This window comes from Neltuma alba, unplaced genomic scaffold, assembly GCF_004799145.2.
Source record: "Neltuma alba isolate B1F8T4 unplaced genomic scaffold, ASM479914v2 tig00004558_pilon, whole genome shotgun sequence".
Lineage (NCBI taxonomy): Eukaryota > Viridiplantae > Streptophyta > Magnoliopsida > Fabales > Fabaceae > Neltuma > Neltuma alba.
Window position 1 is genome coordinate 12,680 of NW_021633765.1, and position 10,760 is coordinate 23,439.

The 10,760-nt window shown below is 30.4% G+C and overlaps 1 pseudogene; it reads right to left on the minus strand.

Annotated features, from left to right (window-relative positions):
- Positions 1-367: 367 nt before the first annotated feature.
- On the minus strand, positions 368-3,548 carry LOC114745191 (sterol 3-beta-glucosyltransferase UGT80A2-like; annotated as a pseudogene).
- Positions 3,549-10,760: the final 7,212 nt, after the last annotated feature.

The following is a 10,760-nucleotide window of genomic DNA, read 5'->3' on the forward strand; positions in this document are numbered from 1 at the left end:
AAAGATGAGTTTAGGATTTGCTCTGCCTCAAACATGAGTCTAAGAAAATAAATGAGAGCTTATGGGTGCTTTTTTTTCTAAGTGGGTTTGGGTCTTGCAAACAGAATACCAAATATAGCCTAAACCACCTAAGATAACTACCATCATGCAATAACTACCTATGATGGAGATTATTAGCATGTCAAGCATTAAGATGGAGGTTCCCAAGAATATTGAAGCCCTTGACTAGCCGAAAAAATTATAGTAAACTGCTAAGTTAGAGCAGAAAGCCCAACACACTCAGACAAGTTTGAACCAGCAATTTAGCTGGCTGACACTAAAACTCCTCTACATCTACCATGGCACAAATTTCTGAGAATTACAAGATTTATGTTAGTGATTTCCTGATGTCAAAGTATCTTTGAAATTGTGCCGAGCCAAGATTGATAGAAACAGAGGATCTCACCACAGCCTTGCAGCGTAAGAATAGCCAGTCATGAGGGCAATTATCCAATAAGTGTATAGAGTCTTTTGGTTCTGCCACTGAGAAGAAGCATAAATAGTTTAAAACCAAAGACGATAACTACAGAAAAAGAAAGTAAGATTTTATCTTACAATTTCCAAGACCTCCCATCCTTTATTAATGATGCCCCTCTGTCCAGTTTTTTCTAATGCTTCTGCAATGATTTGAGTCATTTTTTCTGGTTTTTGAACAGGCTGTAATAAGTGTACGAGAAAGAGATGAAGTAAATAAGATCAAAAGAGCAAGATAAAATAAAAATCAGTTCATGAAATCCAAATTCCCTTCTTTACTATTTAGCGGAATATGAAGCCTCAAATATAGCAGACAGACAATCGTTAAAAAAGGACAAAACCTCAAACAGGGGAAGTACCAAATTGTACTAAGGATGCAATAATACTAACATCCTCATAATTCGTATATTATCCTTTATATTACGTAAGTTCGTCATCAAGGAGCGAAAAGACCTAGTAACCAAAAGGCAGTTAATTAATAATGGCTCTTTTAAGCATATGGTAATTAAGTATAATTCCTGAACCTTAGCTTTAAAATTTTAGGATGTTTTATCTCGTTCAACATTGAAAAATAGATAAAAACAATTAATAGGACCATCTGATTCTCATTTGAAACGATATTTTCAATAGTCTTTTACGTGTTTATAAAAAGTGAAAAAAATGAACACGTTGCAGAGTAGACCCTCTGTAAATTATGATACAGGCACTGATGTTGCAGATTGGCATGTCTTGGAAACCATTTCCTGCCCATTGTATATCAGAACCAAATTGAAATGCCTGAATCTTTTTCGAAGAAGACAACATAAAGGTCAAATGTGCTTTAGCACACAGGAACGATATGGCCAAAATGCGTAATGGAAATAAGAAGACTTAGCAGGCTACCAAATCCAATGTAAATAGGCTTATTACCCTCCTCAAGCCGCTTCATGAGTGACTCTGGGGGTTCATAGTTTGATGCAAGATCAAGGAAGCAAAACCCAACAACGTCAATTTTTGGACCCCAGTCTGCAAACCAAGAAATAACAGAGATTAGATGCTCCTGTCATGGGTCTGGCCGCGAGAAGATAATACAGGTTATGTTTCAAGCAGAGTTGACACACCTTCTACATGGAGTTAACGGTTCAAATAGGATGAGAAAAAGAAACAATATAACCAGTCGAAGAAGTTAACTCACTTTAAAGATGTTAACGGAATGAAAAAGGATGGAAGAGGAAGCGAAATGCCCAAGATTAATTAAGGCTTTTCTCAACAGCAAAGCACACTGTCTTTACCGAAACATTTTCCTTAGTTGAAAGAAATAATTTCATCAAACACCCTTTTCATTTGGCACCAAAGAACAGCAACATAAAACAAAGATATATAAAAAACGGAATCAAGAGCAACGAACTGTTATGATATGAAACACTATTTAAATGTGCAGCATATGAATATGACTATAAATATAAATGTTATGATTGAGATCTAAAACAAACTTTTTGGTTTAGGAACAAGGTGAAGGCTCCATATGTATGCATGTGGCACATCATTACCAGAGCCTTGTGAACTACTTAAGTATGTGACTGGCCACATCCTAGGATCATTGATCATGTCTCGTATTCCCAGCCAAATCAATGAGTCAACAATTTGATATGAAAGCTGAAATAGTTATACATGACTGATCTCCAATTAAAATACGTGAACAAAGAAAAGTGAAGGAATCATAAGAACTGATACAAATTTAAGAAACTCGCCCTATATCCAGGTGGTTGCTTTTCACGGGACAAAGGATGTGGAGATTCACTGGTGGGCCTGAAGGAAGGAGACGGTGCATACAATGGAGATTTAAATTTACTGCAAAACAATACTAATAAACAATTTTGGAAAAGCATGAAATAAAATTTTATAGACTAGAAAATGCTGAAGGAGTAAGATTACATTACCAAGATAAGACTTACGTCCAAGGTGTTGTAAGAAAAAATATGCATCGATATTTTCAGTGCCTCCGCCACATGGGATGACCTAAAATTGAATGTTGCAATGTCCATCAGCAAAGTATGATGAACAGGTGTGAATGCGTGCCTGACTAAGAAAAAGATAGGACTTATTTCACATGATAAAATTGGATGAAGTATAGCATATCGTATGATTACATTACAGAAAGACAAAATTTATTAGTGAAGTATTTTTCTCTGACGTTTGAAAACAAGTAGAATTGCCCTACAGACCATCCCAACATCAAAAGGGGAATAGTGTGTGAAAAGTTGGGTTGGTATCTGAAGATCATGATGACTTTTGATTCTTTGGAGCAATCATTTCTGGATCTTTTTTCAAGTTCATAATTGCATTCTTCTGTCAGCCATTCAGGATATTTGCACCATGGTTTTGTAATCCAGACGAGGAACTTACACCAGCTAGCATACAGTTTCAACTAGAATCACTAGTGTCACATAGAACTAGTAGAAGTAGATGCAAACTGACCAGTCTAACCAGAAATCAGTGAACAAACACTGGTTTGTGGTCGCACAATTTCATCTTTACATGAAATGGATTGACCAAGTTTGGAGGTTATGAAAAATATGAAAGAGTTGCCTAATTAAGAGATATGAATGACATAGTAAAGTCTTGTGGATTAAGAAAATAGTTAACACAATGCACCCAAAAAGTAAGTGGCACGTGTCTTGCTGTGATTATAGTCAAAATAGAGGTTGAGGAGTCAGAGTTATGTCATCAGAGTCCTTCAATGATCTGTTTTGTTTGTTTCATTCCTTTTCCTCATCACTTTTGCATTCCCAACGCATTTCCTAAACAAGATTTCATGATCTAGCTATAATCCCATCTAATTATTATTTTGAAGTTATCTGATTTAATAATTAGAAAAAAAATAGAATTAATTTAGCGAACATCGCAAAAACTAAATTTCTCTAACGAACAAATTAGGGGGACAACATGAAAGGAAAATTAAAATGCACAAATATAACCAATCATATCAAAATGCTACTGACAAAAAAAACCATACCATATGCTGGGGGATTGGCGATGATTGCATCAGCTTTAAAAGGAATATGTGGTCAACGTAGAATATCTAGTCAGTTTTCATATACTTCATAGAAAGAATGGCTTGTGAAAAACTTGGACTGGTATTTGAAGATTACGGTGACTTTTGCTTCTTTGAAGAAAGCACTTTTTAGATATTTTTCCAGTTCATAATTACATTCTTCAGCCATTCAGGATATTTATACCATGGTCCTGTAACCCAGGCGAGATAGTTGCACCAGCTTGTATCCATTTTCAACTAGAATTACAGTGTAACGTAGAATATGAAAGAGTTACCCAATTAAGAGATTTAAATAACTCAGTAAAGTCTTGTAAGTTAAGAAAATAGTTAACATAACCAACGCAAAAAGTAATTGGTATAAATATCTTTCTGTGATTATAGTCCAATTATATTCTGAGGAGTCAGTGTTCTGTGATCATTGAGTCCTTCAATAATCTATTATGTTTGTTTCATTCCTTTCCTCCATTTTCTCCAGCCAACATATTAAGGGGACAACATAAGAGGAAAATTAAATTGCACAAATTTAACCAATCATTATGTTGGGGAATTGACAATAATTGCATCAGCCTTTAAAGGAATGCCAGAATCTGTCAGGTTCTTCACATTATCACATAGAGTGTAAATTTTTTCTTTGATTTGATTTTCTTCAATAGGTATTACAAATATAAGAGCTAATTAGATTTATCTTAAATATAAAATCTTATTTCATTTTGTCTTTCAAATTTATAATGTTTTCTGTAAAATATTTCTATTGGTTACAAGAGTTCTCACTAAAAGGTAGTTTCAATGTACATGATTAAAGATGGTGGTTTAGGGATTTCAATACACATTTATTACAGTTAACCAACTTAACTAATTTTTTTAATCTCTTTATGGAGGTAGTATCTCATAAGGCCCTCAAGGCAGGAAATCATTATTTTTTATTATATGTGCCCCAAAAAGAATTTAAAACTTCCTCCCTCCGCCCCTTTTTATCACTCAAGACAGCAACACTAGCTTACTCCCCCTCCCATGATATGTGTTATTCAATGAAGCATAGGAATTGTTGAAAGTTTATTTTAGTAAGATCTAAATGAAACATTATAATCTCAGTGAGAAAAATTTATCATAGTTTCTACACGAAAACCAAAAGAGGTAAAATTCAATTTTACATGTCACTTGTTGTGTTTGGTTGATTTTGAAAAATATATTTCTTTAATCAAAAGATGATTGGTTTTTTTTTATTCTTAATTGCTTAGACAACTATTGTTATTATGCATTTTTTTTTTCCTTTCTAAACCCTTATATTGTAAGTAAGAATGAATTCCAGACTTTTAAAACATACATAGATTTCTAAATAGGTTTAAAGAATTATATGAGAACTCAGAAACATGGACTTCTAAAGCATATTTTAGGCTTTTTAAATGCTTAGGCTCAAGCCTCAAAAAAACCTATGTACATATTCAGACTCAAGCCTTAGACATTTACAACGGCCTAGACGCATTTGCCTAAAGTCTCTCGCGTATTTTCATCTCTGCCCACCGTACAGTGATCCATGCTAATTGAATTAAATAATAAATCATTATTCGATCAGTAAAACCACTATTATTAGTCTAAACTTTCAATCAGCAAGACCGCTATTCTGGATAAAAGTATTGTCGGCCAAATTGGAGGCATGAAAGACGTTGTGGTAATTTTTTATTGTTTCGTTTTTTTACTTTAATCCTCTGAAAGCTTTTTCAGTTTTTTTATGTCAAAAATACATTCTCCATTAGTCCACACTAATAAAATTAATTAAAAATTAATTTTCTTAAAAAAATACTTATAGTATGACATATGTAACATGAAAATGAGATAATATTAGAAGATTTGTTTTGGTGATAATATTAGAGGATTTTAGTATTCTGAGAATCTGAATATATATATGTGTGTGTGTGAGAATAATCTATTTATAAAAAATATAATAAATTATAACAGTAAAAAACGACAACAACTTTCACACCTCCCCATAATGCGTTTTCAAAACTTTTTAAAAAGCAGAAACATACCACAAACAAGATAAAAAAAAAAAAAAGCCTATATGGTATGGTCACAATATTTTTTTAGGTTCAAGTGTAAATTTGTTTATGATGTTTTTACTTAGAAATAATGAATATCTGAAAAAAAATTTAGGTACAAATTTGTACTAAAAATTTAAAATTGTAGTAATTTTGTATTACATAGTTAAAACTTCCTAAACAACTTTGTTCCTTAATCCTATTTTTTTCCCCTCTTTCTTTTCTTCTTCTAGTAGGAGACCATATGATATTCATTATTTCCTATTTCTCAAACCTTTTATCAGCACTCTCTAATTCTTTTGTTTCCTTCTAGTTTCAGAAGAAATCATTTCAAATTAAACATTGATTTCCGAAGAATTCTTCTAGTTCTTGTGTCTACAATATATCTCTCTATTAATTACTCCTTATTCTTCCCTTCAGATCAAACTTGTTTCTCTGTTTTCCACATACAAACTACTTATATTTAAAAAAAAAAAAAGTCATTTTCCTGCATTAGCTTTATAGAGTCTGGGGAAGGGGAACTAATAAAACATCAGCTTTATTGTTTTCTCGTCAATCATGTGCCCATAAAAATCTAAGGAAAAAAGAAAGGAAAGAAATCTCCTTTCGGAGGTTCTTTTTTCTTGGTCTTAAATTCACATATGAAATATTATTTTTTTTATTAAAAAATGTTGGTGTCTCATTTGGACAAAGTTTTGTTGTTTTTCATTTTGATCAACCTTTTGTAAAGTTGAAAAGAACAAAAAGACAAAATCTTTGCCTTCGATATTTTGCAGCTAATTGCACCAGCTAGATATTTAGTTTTCAGTTTTTAGGTGGAATAATTAATTTCATCTTTGTATGAAATGGATACGCCAAGTTTACAAGTTATAACCCAATTAAGATATTTGAATTAGTAAAGTCTTGAAGCAGATAATAATTTTTTCCCTTTGATTTGATTTCGTTGAATATGTATCTCAAAAAGTCCTGGAGGCAGGAAGCCCTTTTTTTTTTTTTAACTGTATCTGTTAATATGTAAAATCAAAATAGTAGAAATCCAGCCATAAAAATAGTAGTTATTAAATTCCAAGATCCGATCTGAAAATCAGCTAACATATTTTAAGACCATTTCATTGGAACAAGCTTCTTTCAAGTTGCAGATTTTAAAAGAAACAAAGATAAAAAGTTTAATTATATTTTTCAAACATACTCTTAATTTTTCTCACAGACGAGGAAAATAATAACAGAACTGAATAAAATCAGCATCGTTCTCTAAAGAACAACCAAAACCATAACTCAATTATAGATACTACCCCCGATCCTAAATATTACAGCTAGTTAAAAGTTCTAAATATAAAATTCTAATTTATTTTGCATCTCAAATTTATAATGTGTTTTAAAAAATATCCCTATTGATTGTAAGATATTTTTATTAAAGTATAATTTTAATACACATGATTAAATAAAAATAATTTAACGAAATCAACGTATATTTGTTATACTTAGCTTTTTTTTTTTATCTTTTCAAATTAATTATCCAGTCTTTATATTAAATACTGGGCAGTAATAGATTCCGAGGTGGGAGGCACACAGAACATCTACGTAAAGAAAACAAACTTGATCATTATTCAACCAAATCATTGGAATGATCATTAATTTAGTTACCCCCCACCCCACCCCACCCCACCATACATATACAACTCACAACAAATAACTGAATTGCGTAAATTAAAAAATTAGTTAAAACTCACAATTTTTAAAAAACAATAAATACATTAAAAAAGAGTGTAGTCGTTTTCCAGACATACCCTTGTTTAGGAATAAAACGAGAGAAAAGAAGAGTAGAAAAATAACGTAAGAAAAATACATAATTAATTGGGAGTAAAACTAAAAAAGATACATTAAATTTTTAAATAAAAAAATGTATCTTATAAAAAAAACTGATGATATTGTAATTCATATTTACGATGAGGATAGTAAATGTTCAGTAGTATACTCTATCTTCTACATATCCTACAGTACATTATCCACACCAATTGAATGATATAATAAATCATCATTCAGTCAGTCACAACTCTATTCTTAGTCTAAAGTTGAAAGGATGGATAAAACAATTGTCGGCCACTAAAAGAAAAGGCGTGAAAAACGTTGTCGCAACTTTTATTGTTTCGTATATTACTTTGAAACTCTGAAGACCTTTTTCAGTTCTTTTTTATATCAAAAGCACATTTTGAACTAGTCCACACACTACTGTGTAATATAAAAATGAGATAATATTAAAATATTTTAATATCTGCATATATTGATATATGTGTGAGAATAATCTATTTATAAAAAATATAATAAAATCACAAGAGTGAAAACTAAAATGTAAGTTAAAGAAAGATCTAATGCGTTTTCAAAAAAGAAGAAGAAGAATTGCAACAAAATCTTAATAAAAAAATATAATTATTAAAAAGTTTTAATAGTAACTAAACAACTGTAATAATAAGTTTTAAAAGAAAATGACAACTTCTAATTTGTTATTGAGACTTTTTAGTAATTACTCTCTCGGATCCTAAATATAAAACCCATCTTATAATGTAATTTATACTACAAAATAGATCTTATATTTAAAATTGAGAGAGTATATTTTTTTCCTAGATTTCATTGTAATTCTCTTTTTCCAAAAAGGCAGAAACATCTCACAAACAAGATTAAAAAAAGAAGCCTATCATGTACCCAAAAGATGCATTTTTAAAAAAGGCCTACCACATGGTTTTCATATTTTTTCGACCCTCTTTCTTCCTGGTTCTCAAAAGTTGGGAAACGTATCATGAGCAAGATTACTAAAGAAGCCCATCATTGGTCATAAAAAAAAAAAAACATATTTAGAATATTCTCTTTTCTCCTTCTTCCTTGTCTCTTGTTCGGCTTTCCTTTTCCTCCTTCGGCTTTCTTCTTCTAGTTGGAGATCATCTGGTATTTGATTGCTTCCTATTTCTTACAGCACACTCTGTTTTTTAAACTTGTTCTTCTGTTTCCTTCAAGCTTCAGAAGAATCATTCTCAATCAAACATCCATTTCCTATTGAAGTCTTCTAGTTCTTGTGTCTAGCTACCATATATCTCTCTAGCCATTAATCACTCCTTGTTCTTCCCAATTTGCGGATCAAACTTGTTTTGCTGTTTTCCACATACAACCTACTTATCAAAAACCCAAAAAAAAAAGGTCTTTTTCCTGCATTAGTTTTGTTGTTCTTCCGATTTAGTGACTACTTTTTGTTTAGTTATTTGTTACTTTTGTGTAGTTAATAGCTATATAAAAGTAATTACCGGAACTTTGAAAACAAAAATAGTTAATAGTTAAACTATAATAATCAATAGCTATATGAAAGTAGTCACTGAAAATAAGGATAGTGTTGTTATTTTACAATATTTGACAATTTTAAAATGGTACCTGAGATCTGAATTGAGATTTTAAAATTCACATACCCCTATTTGCTATTTAGTATTTTTAAGGGTATTTTATTGTCTTTTTTTCATTTTCTTATTCTCGTTCTTATACCTTTTCTCTCTAATAAACAAGAGAATTTTTGAGAAAGGACTTCTAATTTTTATCTATTTATTGTCTTTCACGAATTTTTCGATCTACATAATGGAGTCTTATGTTACTTATAAAAAGGGACGGAGGGCGTAATATGTAAAATCAAAATAGTATAAATGCAGCAATAAAAATAGTACTATCATCGGTCTTTAATATATGAGCTAGTTGACTAATTTAAGTAGATTAAAAAAGTTTGTTAAATTAATTATTTATAATATATAGGTGTTATCTTTCCTAAAATATCCTTACTAATCATATCTATTAGCTATAACTATTTTGATGGAATCTTTAATATGCGCAACTACTAGAAAGACTATTTTAGAGAAATAGATAAATACGAGAGACAAAATGGATTTAGATCTTATATTTAAAACCAAATTAAATTTCAAACTAACTCTTATATCAAAAAACGGAGATATTAGTTATTAATTCTAAGATCTGACGGGTGATCACCAACATCTATGTTAGGACTATTTCATTGGAGCTTCTTTCAAGTTGCAGATTTGAAAGGAAACAAAGGTTAAAAAAGTTTGATTATATTTTTCAAAAATTAATCTTATAAACCAATTATATAATTTCATTACCACTAAACTCAATTTTTCCAAGTCAAATCCAAACATACCCTAAATTTTTCTTGCAGATAAGGAATAATAAAAGAACTTAATAAAATCAGCATCAATCTCTAAAGTATCTATGGGGAGGAAACAAACAAAGATGTGATTCAATTAGGCAATAGATCACGAGATGGGAGCCGCACAAAGCATCTACGTACAAAGAACAAACTTGATCATTATTCAACCAAATCATTGGAGTGATCACTAATCTATGACTTAGTTATTACTTCCTCCCATCTTATATACAAGTTACAAATAACTAAATTATATATATATATTAAAAAATTGGTTAAATTTTTTAAAAACAACAAATCTGCATAAAAAATATAATCGTTTTTCATGTATACCCTTATTTAGGAAGAGAGACAAAATGAGTTTAAAAATGTAATTAATTGAGAGTAAAAATAAAAAAAATGTTAAATTCATAAATAAAAATAAGATGTATCTTATAAAAAAAAGGGATCATGTCTCAAAAATTCTAATTTACTTTTACGATGAGGGCAATAAATTTGTATCTTCACTGGCTTTCTCTCTCTATATGTATGTATATCCTCCAATTATAGATAGAAATAAGCTAGGCTTTTTGCAAACTTAAATTCAGGTCTTAAAAAAGCCAATACACAAATTCAAAGTCAGGATTAGGCTTCAGATATTTATAATAACCTAAGTCTATTTAGCTAAAACCTACACTAGTATCGCCTATTTTCATTCCTACCCACCATGCATTAATCCATAGTAATTGAATTAAATAATAAATCATCATTCAATCACTAAAACCGCTATTATTAGTTTAAACTTTCAATCGGCAAAACCGCCATTCTGGATAAAAGCATTGTCGGCCAAAGAGGAGGCATGAAAAACGTTGTAGTAATTTTTTATTGTTTCGTTTTTTTACTTTAATTCTCTGAAAGCGTTTTTCAGTTTTTTATATCAAAAATACATTCTCAATTAGTCCACACTAATAAAATTAGTTAGAAATTAATTTTTTTAAAAAATACT